Source organism: Chelonoidis abingdonii, chromosome 5, assembly GCF_003597395.2.
Source record: "Chelonoidis abingdonii isolate Lonesome George chromosome 5, CheloAbing_2.0, whole genome shotgun sequence".
Lineage (NCBI taxonomy): Eukaryota > Metazoa > Chordata > Testudines > Testudinidae > Chelonoidis > Chelonoidis abingdonii.
In genome coordinates this window covers 40,434,293-40,453,971 of record NC_133773.1, presented here as the reverse complement: position 1 = coordinate 40,453,971, position 19,679 = coordinate 40,434,293, and positions in this window count along the sequence as shown.

The following is a 19,679-nucleotide window of genomic DNA, read 5'->3' as shown; positions in this document are numbered from 1 at the left end:
TTTTTCACACCTCTGAGCGAGAAAGTTGCAGTGCTGTAAAGCGCCAGTGTAGCCAAGACCTAAGGAGTGTTTTTAATTTACTGGCTTTAGCTTTATTTCAATAGTGTTTGCATGTTACTGTGATACCCGACTTGTCCTTTGGCAACTGATACAAATTGTATCAGGTATCAGTTTCTTTAACCGTCAGACTCCCTATGTGACCTTGGAAAAGTCTCATGGGACAAATTTTCAAAGGGCCTAAGTCCCACTTTCAACATAACTTTGCAGTAAAATAAGTGACCTTTCAACATCACTTTCCACTTCATATTCATTTTAAAAATCATTTTTTCCAACAGCCACTTCATTGCACCAGGATAGTATGATGTTAATGGCATCTATCTTCACTTTTATAAGGTCCCTGTGCTAGTCATTATTTCCCCTATCAACCTCTCCCTTTTAATTAGTGGATCAGAATATTAAACTACAAATAAAATAAAAATGCTAAAACAGGGCAACAGACTTGAGCTAGGATATATTCACATTTCATCTGTTACGTTTCCATCTGTTCTATTCTTAGCACATATCTGGGCTGAAGTCCATGGCTCATAAAATAATGGATAGCTGCACTTGTGTCTTAATTTGTTCCACTGAAAAGCATTTTCAAGCTAGCAGCATGGGAAATGCAGATAATGGGAAGGGAAGAACAAGACTTTATAGGCAGATACTTTTTCATTTAATATTAAGAATAAATATGGTTTTACAGAACTATCAACATTATCAATCACATATACAAAGCCAGAGATATATATGCTATTTTACAGACATAAAGACAAGGTCCATGACCCAAAAAGTAAATAGTAATTTATTGGCTTAATCCTTCAAACCCTTACTCTTAGTACTCCTTACTCATCATGGCTGAAATTCTCCCTATGCAGAGGAGCAGCACAAAGTTTAATAGCCATCTAAATTCTGCTTTAACTATTTATTTCATTGGGACCATATATGAGTAAGGTCGTGCAGGATTCAGTTCTAACTTACAGAAGATGCAGAAAAAGGAGGCAGGGGAAGAAGTATTTTTTGCATGTATATTTTAAATATTTTTCTATTACAATGTGATATTATATTTTAATATGAGTGAAATTAAGGGATTATGTGGTAAATTATGAGAGCCGGGGTGGCAAAAAGCTTACCAAAATTAATGAGATTAGAAAATTTAGAGAAGGGACTTCAACTAGAAAAAATCAAAAATACATCTCACACTGGAGGAAGGAGGTTGTTTAGGCTTAGGGAACAGAATGAAATACGGCTAGTAGCAATCCTGTCACAAGTAAGGTTTGATTTCAAGCATCCTGTAAAATAAGAGTTACTAAGGTTTTTGAAACAAACAAAAAAACCCAAATACAACCAACCTACAATCAACAAAAAAGTAAAAAGTCATACAGTTTGTAAGGAAGAAACCCCGCCCCCCAAACCATAAGCCCTACCCAAAACAGAGTTTTTATCCCCTCGCAAAAGGAGATGTACCAGAGACTCCATGCAGGGACTTCGCTATTGATTTTACATCGAAGGAGCTCAGCTATGAAGTTGATGGGTGACAGTATAAAACCTTAAGACAGATAGTTTTCACACACATTCTGTGAAGTTTATTGCATTATTTGATATTAACTTAGATTCCAGCCTTCCTTTGGAGTTGAGACTAAACTGGTCAGGATTATGAATAATGTTTTGGTTTTAGAATGAAGTAGCCAGGTCTTCAGTGTGATTATCAGAGACTTCTCAGGAGCTGTTGATACAACTGACAATAGGATTTTGTTTCAGCTAAAAAGGGATATTAATATTATTTGTGTCTAGAAATACTCTAATTATACTTAGGAAATGGGGTCAATTGGTGGTGATGGACAATTGAAGATTATCAGCGTCACCACCTAGTTATATGAAATGCTATATTCCTCAATGCTGTTTCCTCTCTCCCAGTTTGTTCAAACCATAAGAGCCCTTTGGCAAGATCACTTCTAACCTAGAGAAAATTATCACTCAGTATGTTGATGTCACACCATTGATATTGCCTGCAAGTTTGGTCCCTACTCTAAAGAAATACTTGAATGATATCACACTAGTTGGATATACCACAGCCCCAGCCATTCACACTCATTGGCAAACAGATATCTTGCTCCTCAATAGACATCATCATGGTCAGAACGCTTAACTGTTTGTGTCCTGAATCCTTGAAGGAGTTTGTTCTGAGTTAGAGTCAAGAAAGAACAAAAATCTACAGGAAAAAAGCTTGTCAAGGAGGGAGAGTTTGGTTCTCTATTCTCAACCATGGAAAAGGGACTGACTTGAATCCCCGCAGATCCTCAGGTATCAGCAAAATACTAGGTCATGTGCTGGGAGATCCTATGCCTCCACAGGGACTCTGGATGCTTGTGTCCCCTTCTCCTGAGCTGCCTCTTAGCATGATTTCACTAGGGTCCTGCTATCAAAGACTCTTAGAGGACAGCCACAGTCCCATGGGAAGGTCTGCAGAAGAGAGAATACTAGCTGGGCAAGATCTGTGAGAACAGAGGGGAGGCAGGGTGAATCCACTCCCAGTTTGATCACTTCTCCCTCTCATCTTGGGACATTTCCAACAGGACCCAAAGCATTTACTTCTAGGCCTGGAAGACCAAGCTGTCATACCTTAAAACTGACATTATATATAAAAAAATATTTTTAGGGTACTTATGGATCCCACTGAGCTTCTGTACAATGACTTCTTGACTTATGAGTAATACAATTATCCCCACGGAAAGGTGACGATAAAAGGTTTATATTACATGGTCATGTCCTTTCTGTGCATATCATAGACTAGGGCCTAGATTCTAGGCTATAAAAATGTATGCCACAAAACATGATGTGCAATGCCACCTGTTAAAGAAATGCTGTGGGAATCTTTACTTCAGTATTAGGGTCTTTTTTGCCATATTAACTATGCACCCTTAAAGTCACATTAACAGTTTTGAAAGCAGTGTTAACAAATCCATAAAGACAACCTATAATTCAAAAAGGAATATTTCAAGGCACACTTCAAACATCTTTAAAATGATTTTTGAAAGGAAGCAGACAGGACAATGGGGCTGTTCTGTGGAAGAACCAGAGGAGCAGTTCAAATCCACAAACACATATGGGGCCAAATTCTCTTTAGTTGCAGCCAGGCAGTGACTATAAATCAGGGGTTCTCAAACTGGGGGTCGTGAGGTTATTACACGGGGGGTCGCAAGCTGTCAGCCTCCACCCCAAACACCACTTTGCCTCAAGCATTTATAATGGAGTTAAATATATTAAAAAGTGTTTTTAATGTATAAGGGGGGTTCGCATTCAGAGGCTTGCTATGTGAAAGGGGTCACCAGTACAAAAGTTTGAGAACCACTGCTATAAATGGTGGAACTGGAGTCAGAATATGATTTAAAAAAAAAAAACACAGCTCACTAGTATTAGTAATTTTGCTGTGCCCTCCAAAACAAAGAGAAACTGGACAGGAGTTAGATGTGCATAAATGAGGGCAGAATTATTTGGCTCTCTTTAAAAAGAAAAAAAGTTTCTCCTGCTTGCAGATATCGGCTTAAATTATATAAATGAATGTACTGCTGCCCTACTAAGTCTGTAACCAGACAGACTAAAACAATAGCACCAAAATTTCACACCCACCCATTCATAAATTGTTCACTTTATAGCCTGGTTGTGTTCATTTACATGTTAACAAGTAAGCTAACTACAATGCAAGGCTTAAAAACAGACAGCTGGGCTCTGTTTTGGGTTTTGACAGTGAAGACACATGAGACAAAACCCAGCACACAAAAACAAAACCCAACCCAGATGTCCCGTGCCAGCTTAGTGGAATTAAAGAAACAAAAAAAGTATTTTCTAACCTTTTATCTAGATTCCAGATACATTAAGTCAATTGATGTGCAGTTTAGCCAGCCGGCATCCAATGAATATCTTCTGCAAATAGTAGGATTTGTCTTTCCCCCTTCTCCCTGCAGAGATCACTACAGACGTAGGATTTCTCACCCCATACCCCCGTTTCCTCTCCCCTGAAAAAGTGAAATGTACCATATGTCCAAAAACAACACGGCACAATAGTGTTCAAGTAAGGTTTCTGATAACAAACGCAAAATAAAATGCAGAGTTCTGTTTCACTCTTAATCTTGTCATTCTTTTAGAGAGTTTTGTTTCTTTGTTTTTGCTGGCCAAATATTAACACACTGACAACTACAAAAGGCTCTCTCACTGCATGTTTTTTTTTTTTTTAAATCACAATAGTGTGGCTATTTATGGATATTTTATAATAAAGCTATTTCTTTCCCTGCAGTTTGGATAATATTTCGGAATGGGCATAAAGAGATGTGGAACTAGATAGAAGTGAAAGAGAATGGGGTTCAGAGAAATTCTAAAAACAAAAAAGGAAAAAATCCTGAACAATGTGAAAGTGACAAATGGTAAAAAGGACAGTAGCGGAAAGGAAATCTGATGTTTAAACCTTATGCTCCTGGCTGGTGCCCATGGCAACTCTACTGACAAGTTGGTAAAAAACAAAACAAAAACCCAAACCCTATTCTCTCTTTTGATTGCTTTCAAAGATAATCCTTGCTTCTTTTTCCTGGGAACCATGACAGATTCTCTCTTTTGGGGATGGTGCAGGACTTTCTTTCATATTAGCTCTAATAAATAATGGAGTGTTAACGTTATTTAGCTAGGAAATTTGATCGGCTTAGGACACATTTTCATGCTTATACACAAGTGAAGCATTGTGTGCTCTCATTCCTGAGAAACACAGGTATCTTCAAATGCTTTATATGGAGTATTTATGCTATTCTACAAATTCTAAACCCAATCCAGCATTAAATAAATTCATGTATGGGAAACTAGCTTGAATTGCTCTATTGAACTCAGCATGTGATATTCATGCTTTCTAAATTTAAATAAGGTTCCCATCTGTTCTCTCATTCAAAAATTTCAGTATAAGCTACTGCAGAGAGAACAAACATATATAGGCAAGGTAATACTTTAAATGCAATACAAATCCCATCATTTGTTGGTTTATTATTTAAGAAATATGGCATGACAAACTGAAGCCATAGGGCATCACATGATGCACCTACGCCCCAATCCTGTCACTGGATCTACACTGGGGAACCCATCAATCCTAGTTCCAGTGAAGTCTACCTAGCAAATCCAGTTCGAGGTTTGGGTCTTTTGGTTGTATTGTAACTGACAAGACTGAAGGCTGAAAGACTCCTGTCCTTTCTGAAGTAGAAATAAATCCTTGAGCCTCCAGAATCTTTTTAATAAAAAGTCATATGGTTTCATACATTAGAAAAGGTAGGTTTGAGACGCAATGCATGGGGTTCCAGATCTTAACTTCCACAAGCAAGAGAAGATTTGCATCAGGACTGTTTCGAATACTGAATTTGTTCATGCATTAAGATTTATTAGAAATGCCTATTGACTATTTTAAGTGCCTTTCATTCTTTGGGGAAAACATACCCACACACCCACCCAAATGGTTCAATAGGCACCAGGAAACTCCTCCTAATCTTTACAAATAAAATCCTTAATCTAGCCTCTCAGGGAAAGCCAGTGAGAATAGGTAAGCGGCAAAGCATGCTCTGAAGTTAAAAAGAGCCTGGCTCCTTTGGGCCAAGGAGAAAGGGAGTTGCAGAATCAGGGATCCTTCATTGATGCTCTGCTCTCTCATTCAGACATAGGGACAGAATTTGAGTGCTTTTGCTGACTATTTCTGAATCAGACGGGGATAGAAGCAATCCCCGAGACCATCTAGACACAAATCACTGATAACTTTAAGTGTTGCAGTTTTGATCTACTGCATAAACTTCCCTCAGAAACCCTAAGTAGTCATGGGATGAGAAGAAAAGTTTTGGCATGGGTTAGAAATTGGCTAAGACAGAAAACACAGGTGAGGGAACAATAGTTTTCATCATGACATAAGATCAACAGTAAGCTGCCCCAAGTTTCTGTACTAAGGCTTGTGGTGTTTAATATATTTATAAAGAGTCTGGAAGAGGGCCCAAGAAACAGAGGAGACATTTATTTAGGGTAGTAAAGTCTAGAAATAACTAAGGAGCTTCAGAGGCACCTAGCTGAGTGAGCAGTATAACAGCAGATGAGATTTGATATTGATAAATGCAAAATAAGGCACATTGGTAAGAATAACTTGAACTAGTTTTAAGTTATCCAACAGCTCAGGAAAAGAGTCAAGTGACATTATGGACAGCTCAGTGAAAAACTTCACCCAATGTGCAGCAGTAGTTACACGAGCAAAAGTGTTACAGGTTGGAATTTTCAAAATCACCCAAGTGACTTAGGTGCACAAGTGCCACTGCCTTTCCAATCCCACAGAGAAGTTGCATGAAACAGGATGGAAAGTATTTTAATTTTGTTACATAAAGTCAAGGATACACCTTTTCCCCTAGCATATTCTAGTCATCCCATCTAAAAAAGGATGTAGAAGAAATGAGGGAGGTTCAGAGATGTGTGATGAAGGTGATTAAATGGATGGAGAGACTTCCATATGAACAGAGATTGACAAGATCGGGGCAGGGACTGTCTTTTTATTCTGTGTTTGTACATTACCTCACACAGTTGGGTCGTGGTCCACAATAAAAAATAAAAAAAGATTGTCCTCAAACTAAACAGTGTCAATGAATAAGAGGGGTTTGTCCCATGTGAGGAGAGATTAAAGAGGCTAGGACTTTTCAGCTTGGAAAAGAGGAGACTAAGGATATGAGGATATGATAGAGGTATATTAAATCATGAGTGATGTGGAGAATAAATAAAGAAAAGTTATTTACTTGTTCCCATAATATAAGAACTAGGGGACACCAAATGAAATTAATGGGCAGCAGGTTTAAAACAAATAAAAGGAAGTTCTTCTTCACACAGCGCACAGTCAACTTGTGGAACTCCTTGCCTGAGGAGGTTGTGAAGGCTAGGACTATAATAGGGTTTAAAAGAGAACTGGATAAATTCATGGAGGTTAAGTCCATTAATGGCTATTAGACAGGAGGGGTAAGGAATGGTGTCCTTAGTCTCTGTTTGTCAGAGGGTGGAGATGGATGGCAGGAGAGAGATCACTTGATCATTGCCTGTTAGGTTCACTCCCTCTGGAGCACCTGGCATTGGCCACCGTTGGTAGATAGGATACTGGGCTAGATGGACCTTTGGTCTGACCCAGTACAGCTGTTCTCATGATCTTATGTTATCGGGTCCACTCATCACTAGGCTGCCTCCTCCTACCAGCTCTGGGGTTTCACTTTTTCCAGGCCCAACATCCTCCTCTGTCTCATGCACCCTTCTGGCTCTCTTTTTGCAACTTAGGGCGCTTTCTCTTCATGGTCTGGGCCTCCAACCAGGTCACTGTGTGTTTTCCCCTTCCAGGGGTTATCAAAATCTCTCCATCCAAAATGGCAGTCTTTCAACTGCCCTGACTGTGCCACTTCCCCAGTAGCTGGTAGAGAAACCTGAGCCTACCCTCTACTCTGGATTCTAGCTCAGGGACCTTTTAATCAGAGGCCAAGGTCTGCATCATCTTCAGCCTTTCTGCAGTTTCCCTGAGCCCTTTTCTACACCCTCTTCCCCTAGGTTTCCTTCCTTCCCACCATAACATCCAGAGAGCGGCTACAGACTCTTTCACTGCAACTCTTTTCCACTGCAAACTTTCTGGCTTTATAGTAGCCCTACCTACTCTTTCTCAGCTGGGCAGCTTTAGGCCAGCTAATTTAGGCCATCTAATCCCCCTCAGGTGTTGCATACCTGCTTAACTGCCCCCTCTCAGCTTCATTAACCCTTTCTAGGTTAGTGTGGGGTAACATCCCATCACAGGGTTGTGATACAGATATTCAAAGTAACAGGCTAGAGGAAGTAAGGCATGCATTTCTATTTACCCATTCTCATAATACAAGATTAAAGGGGCACTCAATGACATTGAAAGGCAACAAATTTAAAACTGGGAAAAGAAAATATATCAAATAATTAACCAGTGGAAATCATTGCTACTAAGGATTGTTGAAGTCAAGGGATTAGTGAGGTTTTATTTTTAAATAAAAAGGACTAGTCTTTTAAACAGTTCATTAGAAAATCTACAGTTATTGTAGATAGGATTAGAGCATTATTTTTAAAGAAGGAATATAAGCTCTCAAATGCCAGGCACCAACTGAGGAAGATATTCAAGCATAAACCCAACTTTAAACTCATTAGTATTCCCATCAAGGTCAAGGTGACTAGTCATATTTGATGAGTGGGCAAATTACTCTGTAGCAGTCCACCTGAAGTGTTTCTAGCACTTCCCTCTGAGGCATATGGTACTGGTCACTTAGAGACAAGACAGTGGACTAGATAGACCTGGAGTTTGATTCATTATGGCTTTTTGAATATATTTCAAAAAGAAATCAGTAGATGTTTACTCAAATAATCAGATTTAAGAAAGTACATTTGAGTTTAAGGAAGAAAGGAAAGGGGTTAGAAAAGTGGGAATAAATAGCCTGGAGAAAGCAGATGGTGCAGTTGCTATAATGGCCCATCAGAAATGTATTATTTTAGCTGGAATGCAAAATAAAGAGTCTCAGCATTTCTATTACTCATAAAATGAAATCTAACTAGTATGTAAAAAAATTCCTGCTTTGTTATCCTTTCAGGCTTTCTTGTTACTCACCGATAACAAATGACCAGATTGTGGTAAATTAGCTTAGATATTTCACTAATATTTAATTTAGTCATTCTAGCTGTTAGTAGCAGCTGCTTAAGAAAGGAATAATCCAAATATCTGTACTCTTCAAAATAAATGTAAAAAGACAAGGAGGTCAGGTTTTTTTCTAGCTTTTCTCTGCAACCAGGAGGGCTAGAAGTTTTCATTAAAAAAAAAAAAAGCCAAGAGTCTCACATAACCACTTGAATCCAGGAGCTTGGTCTTCAAGAAAATGCCAAATCTTGAGAGTCACAACATACTCAAGAACTGGCAATACTGTTCTAGAATGTGTTATTCAATAAAGGCATTTCATTGATAGGGAACTTGAGTCGAGTCAGAACAGACAGGTTTCATTTGATTCTATCCAGGGCCAGCTCCAGGCACCAGCATTCCAAGCTGGTGCTTGGGGTGGCAATCTGCAAGGGGCGGCAGTCCCCCTTGGTTTGCCCCCAAGCAGAGCACCAAATTGCTGCCGCGGAGGGCTGGGGCAGTCCGTGTGCCCTTAGGGCTGCAGGCGTGTTTCCGCAATGGCTTCAGCTAAACATAGAAGCTGCTGCCGCCAAATTGCCGCACGCCAAATTGCCGTCGCCACGGAAAGGCACCTGCTACCCTAAGGGCACATGGGCTGCCCCAGCCGTCCTTGGGGGCAATTCGGCACTCTGCTTGGGGTGGTGAAAACTGTAGAGCTGGCCCTGATTCTATCAATGACCTATGGGATTTTAGGCAAGACTCTGTGCCTTGGTTTCCCTTTTCTTATGTTTTCTTTATTGTCTAAAGAGACAGGACTGTCCCTATGTGTTTGCACCTAGCACAATAGGGCTCTTACCTTGGTTGGGGATGTTGGTGCTATTGTAATATGAATAATAAATAGAAGGTGCAAGCTAACACATTCTAACAGTACACCTTTAGATTCTAGTCTGGACAAAAAATTACAGAAAGAATTTCACCCAGGGTTCCAGGTCTGTCAGTGGGTGAGACTGCAAGAATCTCCTTAGCAGGGTCCAGGACAATTGCTTCTCAGGCAGTGTGGATGGGGAACAGGTCACAATTCTAACCTGCTCCCCCCATCTCTCTTGCTGAGGGTTGGGTTCTCATGTAGTTCTACTTCCATTTCCATTCACTGAAGCAACACCCACCTCTTCACCCAAACTTTGGACTTGTGCACACACAGATATGCTGCCTGGCTACACTCACTCACAAGCTTTGTACCCCGCGCTACCATCTCTCATCCCCATTGCTGGATGGTGGGTGTATCTACAACAGGCTTCTAGCAGTGCACAGCAAATAGGACCTGTGAAATTCAGGGGCTGCTGTCCTTCTGGCCTCTCTATCTTACCTGTCTTCTACAACTGCAAAGCAAGGACAGTTCATTAAAACTGAAATATCATGTAAAATTTAACTCCTAATTTAATTTTTTTTTAAAGAAAGGTTGAAGACCTTTTAATATTAGTGAAGATGCCTGGGAGATGAAAGCAAGAAGTTAACAAGGCTTTGGGAAATGTGAGAGATGATTTTTTATATCACATTACATTTATGAAGGCAGCAGAGGGGGAATTAAGCACAAAGGTAATTTCCTCCCTCCCCATCTAAAAGTCTTCACAAAAATGAAAGTTTCCTTACGTTGTAAATTAGATAATTTTTCCATTCTAGATCAATGAATTGCAGATTTTCCTACCTTTTAAAATGTGTGCAGTTTTCAATAGGAAAATAAGCAATGAATACATGCATAAAATTTTATTACATTCCAGAATCATGTATCATGCTGCTGGCTCTCTCCCTGCCATGCTAGCATTGTTCTTGGAAGTACTGTCCCTGGAAAATGGTATTTCTCCTATTAGCATTAGCAACAAAGAGCATCAAACCCTATTGAATATACACTAAATAATGCATGGGTATTAGTTAGATCAGAGATAGATGTTTAGAAGCACCAGAATTTTCAGGGGTAGCCATGACAGCTTTACTTGTAATGCATTGTACTTGGACCCTGCAAGAATATGGCTTGCTTTTGCTGCAGTGAGCTCTAGGCTATATAACAAAGTTGCTTCAGCATTTATCACTTCCACATCTGTAGTCAGCAAGAGTGGTGGATTGAGGAGCTGCAACTGCCATAGTAATCCAGATGTGACAGGAAACCAAAGCAAGCAGGCATTATGATGCAAGCTTCCTTTACCCCATGCATCTGGGCTGATTCTGTACTTGAAAAGGAGATATTATCTTTATGAAACAAAATAAGTCACCACACAAGCGGAATCCCTGAAAGAGGAAAAGGAGTAGGAGATGAAGGGAAGTGTGATGGGGCAGAGAGGTCCCATACCAGCAGAGGTGGTGTTAAGAAGAGTTGTTTGGGCCCAGCTAGCCCTGCCCTGCTATACCTGCAGCCAATGCCAGATCTGGAGAGGGACTAAAAGGAGAAAGCCTGACTCAGACTTCAGGACTGATGGGCCAGAAAGGAGTATAGAGCTGTGTCTCAAGGGTTGTCTTGCAGAGTTGTGGAGACAGGTCTGCTAGCTGGAGTAGTCCTTGGGGAGGGACAGACAGACCAAGAAACACTCAAATCAGAGACTGGTTGGGGAGCCAAGCCCAAGGGAAAGGGCCCAAGTGCTTCTTTCCTGAAGACTGGGAGGCAGCCCACTATTGGTGTTTTGGTTATAAAACTTTTTGGGGCTGAGATTCTCAATCCTGCCCAGAAGAGGAATAAGACTGAAAGGACAATTAGCTGGTGGGCCACAGCCCACCTCAGTGGTCACTGAAGATGGAGACTTTTTCCATCCCTCCTCCTGCACTGTACACCAGTAATGTAAACTCAAGAGATCTGTTCTTGCCAACACATTATCCGATCAGCAGATGATTTGACATGTTCTTCCTTTTAACAACATAACAAGTAGTAACCAGAATCTATTGAGTTTCTATCAGCTTGAATTCCCTGCAACTCAGAAGGATAATGAAAATGTAATTCGCCATGCATACATCCTCCCTAATAAAAGACTCATCATTGCTCCAAGTGAACAGGTTCAATTAATTTGGTAGATTGGCATTTCAGTTCTTTGATGAGATTTAGCAGTGCTTTACAATTTCAGAAATCAGCCCCCCCCCTTAAAAAAAAAAAGAGAGAAAATGAGGGAGAGACAGAATTGTGTTCCTGCCCTTGTAGGCCTACAAAAAAAGATAACATTCCTTTGTAATTCTCCAAAGTGGAAGGCAGTAGATAAACTCAATCTTCATCTCCTTTTTATACAACTGTGTTGCTGGTTTAATACACCACTTCTGTAAACATTCCCTGTAGAGCCTCACAGATTTTTACATTTCAGAACTGATTTATGAGCTCAGAGCTATGCTTGCTGCTTATGGTATTCATATGCCTAAAACTGAAGAAAAAGTGAGCCTGAGTGATGGATATAATTTGTTAACAGGATTTAATGACTATTTGTCTGTGTTCCCTTTCTGTTTCTCTGCACAGTCATAAATTGGTGCAAGATTGATTTAGTGACCCAGATATTACTTCTTTCACAACCTGGGTCATTTTTCCTCACTTTTTGATCAAAATGACTGCATACATTAAAAGTCTGTCTGTGCCTTTTTTCATCACGTTGTAATATTCTACCCTGAACTGTAATTTGCAACATAAATGCTAAAATGGCCATGTCAAAAAGAAATACATTATTACTTTTGCTAGGATCAAAAGAAATTAGGCATAGCTGAAGTCTAAAACTTAATCCTTACAGCTCACCCCTTGATAAAATTAGCTCACTTTGTCATCTTGTGATGTGTTCAATTATCCCTCAGTCAGATAAACTGTGCCTTTCACAAAGGAGATAAGAGCTGATTGAACATCTTTGCTTGAGCAGTGTCCTTCTTATGCTACCTCCTGGTAAGACGAAGGTATAAATAGCCCTGTCTGTGCTACATAAGATACTTCCCATCTGTCTGTAAACAAGGCTTCATATATATTTATTTATTTTATGAGTTATATACAAGTTCAAGTGCATAAAGGATATCATTGTCAATTTCCTTCTGCAAGTAATATGGTATCAAATACTGACTGACTGTTTTAATTAAATTGTGGATAAATTTTACAACCAACAGTTAATTATGCTAAACTAAGGATAATCAGAGATCTCGTGCTTCAGGGCATAAACTGCTAACTAAAGAGATCAGAAAGGAATTTCCCCACCATCAATAGCCAAATTAGTTCTGTGCATTACAGTGTCCCCCCAACCCCTCTGAAATAGCTGGTATTGACTTCTGCCAAGGATGTTACCAGATTTTATAGACTACTAATATGATCAGGTATGGCAAGTTCTGTAGGTCAGAGCATTCCCTCCCTTGGAAAACCTACAAGGTGGATCTCTTTGGGAGGAGTCTCTACGGCAGATTCCTCCACATCAGTTTGTCATGGGAGGTTAGCCCCTCATGGCACACAGCATGACATTTTCTCAGAAACCCAGTGAAAGCCCCTTTGGGCCAACTGAGCCCTGCATAGGATCTATGGGGGGAGGGGAAATGCTGGCAAAGCAGAAATGCGTGGTTACAGCACAAACCCTAATCTGGTGCAGGATGCCATGATATGGGCACTGGGAGTGGGTCAGGAGAGGGGCCACTGGAACTAGGGCTCTCCTCTCCACTCAATAACTGACTTTATGCACCCAGAGTAGATTTCACCCCAAGTGCACAGGAATTTAAAAAAAAAAATCACTAACAAGACCTACCAATAAGAAAACAGTGGGCTTTAGTTTATATGTGGGAAGAATAATGTAGTAACAAAATCATTGCAGTATCTCAGCTTAATTATTAAATCACAAGAACTACCAACCCAACATTTTTATTTTACTTTATTTTTTAATTCAAAGAAGTTTTTTCCTTCTTCAATTATATGGCAAAAGAAAGAGCCCTGACTAAAAATAACACTAATGCATGAGACATTAGAAAATGGTGGATTAAGGTTACCCAGTTAGCTATCATCTGAAATAGCTTTCAGCGTGGCACAAGTAATCATGATAGGGAGAAGCAAGAAGGAAAGTTAATGTCATGGGTCAAGATAGAAAATTTCATCATGAAAGCACAGCAATGCAGGGAACTGTCTTTTGAAAGCAAAGTGATAGAACAAAATCACAAGAATGCACACTGGCAATATTTAATGCCAAGAAACTTTCTACAAAAGGCATAGCGAAAACAACTTCAACATACAAAGCAAATATCTGTGGAGTCCTCTTTTAGAGGAATTAGAGGAAAAAGAGTCAAGTGTCTGCAATATCAAGCTTTCCATTTAAAGCAGATTATCAAAATTCTTATTTACTTACACTATATAGAAGGGGAAGAGATTTAAATTTTATTTTACCCACTGCTCAAATAAGTAAACTGAACAACAAGATAAAAACCTGATTATTTACAAGAAATACGGATTTAGGCCAGACTGAACATCTCTGCCTCAGGAAAAGACAGGGCATAGAACCACCCCTCCAATGCCCCAGCAAAGGAATTGTAATTCAGTCATAATTTGCTCCTTGCTTCCTTTATGGTACAAGGAAATCTGCAACAGCCCTTTACCAGTCATAGATTACTTCTAGAGCTGGTCTAAAATGTGAAATTTCCAATTTGTGGGGAAACATCAATATTTCAAAACATTGTTTTTGTTCTGAACCAGAACAAAACCAAAATTACCCACAAAATGGAAATTTTGAAATTTCTCATTTCAAAGTTTTTTTCTTTTGTAGAAAACAGCTTTTTCTAACCAGTTCTCATCCCTCCTGCTCCTGTGCCAGCTCAGCTGTGCTGGATGGTGCACTGGGGTGGAAGATGAAGGCAGGGCTATTATTCCCCCTTTTTCTTGTCCCCTCCCCCTGCCAGTCCCAGCCCCATCCTCCCACTCTCTACCCACCTGTGCAGAAGACAGGAGACTAGCAGCAAGGGCACAGCAGTGTTTTGGGAAAGTTAGGCAGAAGTATCACAGGGGTCGCTTATGTCTCCTTACGTTACAGCATGATGTCATAAGGAAAAGAAACCCAGTTTTGCCTTAAGGTTTATGTAGTTTAAACTACGTTTTTGTATACCTGTCCATATGACTACATTGTACTTCAGAAAGCTCAAAAAAAGATGGGAGTGTTAGGTACCACTGCTGATTACATATGGAAGATACAGGTTTTGGGAGTGCTAAAAAAAAAATAAGGCTATTGCATCTGAGAGTTTCATAAGTGCTTGAAATATACAGTAACAAAGCAAATCTTAATTTGAACTCCACTGAGTGTATTTGAACATGTTTCTAATCTAAATGGACTAGCATGGGAACAACAAAACTGGATTGTGTAATGGCTGTTGAGAAATAAATTATTCTTGGATAGTTGTAGCGCATCAGTCCATCTGTGTATTAAGGCACGCAGGCTGCCAGTGATTGAATGATTTATTTTGTGGCTTCAATGAGCTGACAGAGGCTGGGTATTTCAAAAAGGTTAATATTCTTGTCACATACCAAGGGTCAGTATCCTCAGACTCTGCTGGCTACTATTACAGCTCCCCTGTTCTTTGGAGAAAAAAAATCCATGCGTATAAAATATAGCAGCAGCAGAAAAATAACCCCAAACTCATGTGAAACGGTTAACACAAACTCAGATGTCTAGGAGGAGGGTTATACTACCTGAACCTCCTGCAGATGAAAGTGTTAGTCTGCTTCTATTCTGACATCAGTAATTACTCTCCCTCAACATCCATGGCTTTCTTATTACACGGTCATTTATTCTCAAGGCATTCCTTTTGCAGGAGCCCATTCCTCAGATGTCGTGGTTCTACTAACTGAAGCCCATATTTGCTTTCCCAAGTATAGTTCATTGTCAGTGACTGGGCAGGCACTTGTTACTTCCATTAGCACAGAAGCACTGTCAGCAGCATTGTGGATGACCTCAAGAACGAGAGCCAGTAATATCCATGGAAGGTATGTTACTGACATCTAACAATGCCAGAGTATGGATCCTGTGAATTCAACAGAGTATCATTTTAAAGTAAAATTCTTTGTTTAAGACAATGATGTCCCTGCCTGCCCAGTTGATTGCGCACAGCAAGGCCTTGATAGGGTGTGCTTGAACTGAGGTGGCAAAGAAAATAACCAAAATGAGCCATATTTGAACTGTTATTAAATCTGGAATGTGTATGCAAGCTAGTGTGCAGTCTACAGGGTATTTTCAATTGGTGTGTTAAGGCCTCAAAGGCTATTCCAGCTACTAATCGGAGTAGCTTTGACAGAGTGGCTTTCTGCTACAGTCAAGGAAGTAAGACCTCTCTCTCCCTCTCTCCTTAGGAGATCCCAAGTTTCCAATGGAGGTTCATGCTGATAAATACATTTTTCCATAAGTTAATGGTGTATGTAGAATGTCTATAAGGAAAAATAAAACTAAAAGATTTCACTCTCATAATCAATTAACCTTTAACACTAAATTAAAATTCTTTATACTATCACAGCTTGTTCCAAAAAGAGTTCTGGGGGTTCATTCAAGAACTCTTCCCCAGACAGTTATTACAAAAATAATTTAAAATTTATGCATATGATAGCAAGCAGGTGCTTTTACACTGCCCCTTCCTTGCTTGTCAATTTACAGTGGTGCAGGCAGCTTATTTATCCACAAATCCTGCATTACCAGATTTAACACAATATAGATAGGAACTATAACTGCAAACATCTATTATATTAATCCAAAATAAGCATAAAACTTGTAATTAGCGTTCTCCTGTATTAAAGGGCAAAACTAACTCAGTTTCTTATTTTTCTAAAGACGACTTCTGCAGCCCTGGTGCAGTTCTATCAATTCCTCAATTTTTATCTCTTTACACTTCTCATCTTCACTCAAGGACTTGTATCCCAGACATCACTCTTCTGGTTGAGTAGGACCAATTAAGGCTGGCTTTGAAATCTGTTCATAGACTTTGGTCTCTGTTGCATCATGTTGGGTAATCCCCTCCACCATTTTGTCTCAGGGATAGAGAGACTGGGAAACAACTGTGTCTGCCGAAGAGCAGTGCTCAACACTAGGCATTATTATCCTTAACCCCGTTAACCCATGTCCTCAAAACAGTTTATTCTTAACCCATAATCTTTTTGAAAATTTGAGCTTATAGGATATCTATCTATCTATTTAAATAAATCAGCCATTGGATAAAGCCAGAATTTGAAATATTAAGCAATCAACTTTTGCACAGGGTGAAAGGACTTAAAGAAGATTGCATTGGAAGCCCCATGTCTAACCCAACCTGTGCAGTCTGTGTTCTGAGTTGGGTTTTTCATTTCTGGTTCTCAGGAGAATAGTTTGTGAGATCACTGCCACTGTTTTCAGTCCCTACCTTTTGTAGATATGGATTTAACTATTGCCCCTTCAGACTGTCTATGACAACCAATCATCAAACATATATATACTGTAAGAATACATATGTTCCCTGCTGCCTTTTACTGGATGGAAACTCAGACCTGCTCAAATGTGTGGGCGCGTGTGGGCGCATATATGCACAGCAAGAGAGATGTCAACCTCTACTGGCTGCAGATTACAGTTTATACACCCTAATACACACCTGTAGGTGTGTAAGTTTTATGAATTTGTTCTACCTGATTACTAATTAACCCAGCCTCTTTCCAGATGACAATTCGGTATAATTTTACTCAGCATTTTGGAGATTTGAGTTTTTTTTTTTTAACAAAAACCCACTGTATTAACACAATGATACAGAGTCACAGTTAAAACTACAAAACTGCAGGGAATGGAGAAAATAAGGCTCTAACAGGATTGTTAACTTAGCCACATAATACATACTTGGAATCATAAAAGGAGTACAGCAGCAATTCATCAAGCTATGTATAGAGCCAGAAGAACAGGAATACAAATGACTATGTACCTGCAATGAAGCTGAGTTATCATTACCATTGAAAATGTACTTGTTGCGTTCCTAGTGTTTTGTTATTTTTAAACAGCAAAAACGGAAGGAGTTCTAAGCTGAGAAGTGGCTATGTAAAAAAAGGGCACCTACATACTCAGCTGATCTGTATATACTCAATTATATCTGTAAGAGCAGCAAAGAATCCTGTGGCACCTTATAGACTAACAGACATTTAGCAGCATGAGCTTTCGTGGGTGAATACCCACTTTCGTCAGACGCATGTGATCCGAAGAAGTGGGTATTCACCCACGAAAGCTCATGCTCCTAAATGTCTGTTCATCTATATGGTGCCACAGGATTCTTTGCTGCTATTACAGATCCAGACTAACATGGCTACCCCTCTGATACTCAATTATATCTGATGACTTCAGTGATTAAAGTAAGTTTTTGCTATTTTTTATTCCTGATATCACCACCAAACCAGCACCACAGAGTACTGAGTTTTATTCCTTCTTATGATCAAGAGAGCTATTGAATTCTAATAAGTTACACCAACACAATGGCTGATTATTAAACAACTTCTTTATAACATAAAAGGAAAGATGCATTTAGAAACTCAACTTGTGTATTTCTCTGATCCTTGTTTGGACTGAAAATTCAAATTCAAGAATGGAGGAGGAAACTGGATGACTCTAGTGATGGACGCTAAGCCCTTCACTTATAAGGCTTCATATCCCTTGTGAATCTAGTCCAGGTGTGTAGTAATCAAATATTGTTGCCACTCCCAATAACCAAAACAGCTTCCATAAACCAAAATGCAAACATTAAAATACATTAATTTATTTTTATTATCCAAGTTAACTGCTAAATCCAATGGGTCATAATAGGAAGTGATTTTAACAACTATAACAGGGTTCTCACACTACCATAAGCGGAATTTATATAACTCTGCTTAAGGAATAGGTTTTCGCCTTATACCAAAAAAATCAACAGGCTTTGAACCCTAATCTTTGTGTTAGGGGCACAGACTTTTTCCACTTGAACAATTAGGGGCACAGACTTTTTCCACTTGAACAATTGGAGTACTGGGTAGTGAACTTCAGGCTATTATCTTCACTGTACCCACGTGGAGAGAGAGAGACTACACCAGTGGTTTATACAACTATTTGAGAGACCACACTGGAATGTTTAGTATTCATAGAGCTGTCTGGAAATGTTCTGTGTTTGTGAAAAAACAAAATATTTGGGGTTTTTCATTGAAAAATTGGAAAGTTTCAAAAGGAAAAGTTATAGAAAATGTTGAATATTTTTTCCATTTACTTTTCTTCTGAATGATAATTTCAAGCTAGATCCAAGTATTGGATTCATGGGATATATTTCTGACCCTGGGAATAGATGGTGGGCAATTGATTAGACACAGCATAGCCAGTCACCTAATTTGGCACATACCTTCTAATAGGTCCATGTCTCATCTACCTTGTCACACTATTTAGCATATTAGAGACATATGGGATAGAATGTCTTTTCCTGAAGTGACTTTACACAATCTCAGTTAATAAGTGTTGTGCAATATTTAGAGCAGTTTGTAGAAGAACTGGGACTGGAACGTATGGCCTGTTGGCTTACAGTTGAGTGTGCATTTCCCTAGGGTATTATTATAGGGGAGGGATTAATTTGCATTCTCTCTCAAAAGTGTGATATGTCCTACAAGATGCAGGAATGTGACAGACCTGCCAAAGGCATGTCAAGAAAGGTGACAGTTAGCAGGCCCTCCTAGTGTAGGCAAGGCTTCTGTGGCTGACAGGAGCCTTGTCTACACTTTGACTCCCAGTGTGGAGCTGCATCAGTGCTAGTAATTATGACAATGTTATCCATATGTTTAAGGGTTGTCATAAACAGATAGCTAAGGGTTAATGTTTCTTTTACCTGTAAAGGGTTAGCAAAGGGAACCACACACCTGACCAGAGGACCAATCAGGAAACCGGATTTTTCAAAGCTCAGGGAGGGGAATCTGGGGAGGAAATAAAGAGGAGACAAGGGGAGGGGCTTATTTCCCTTTGTTGTAGACTCAGGGCATCTGAGTCTTGGGGTCCCCCAGGGAAGGTTT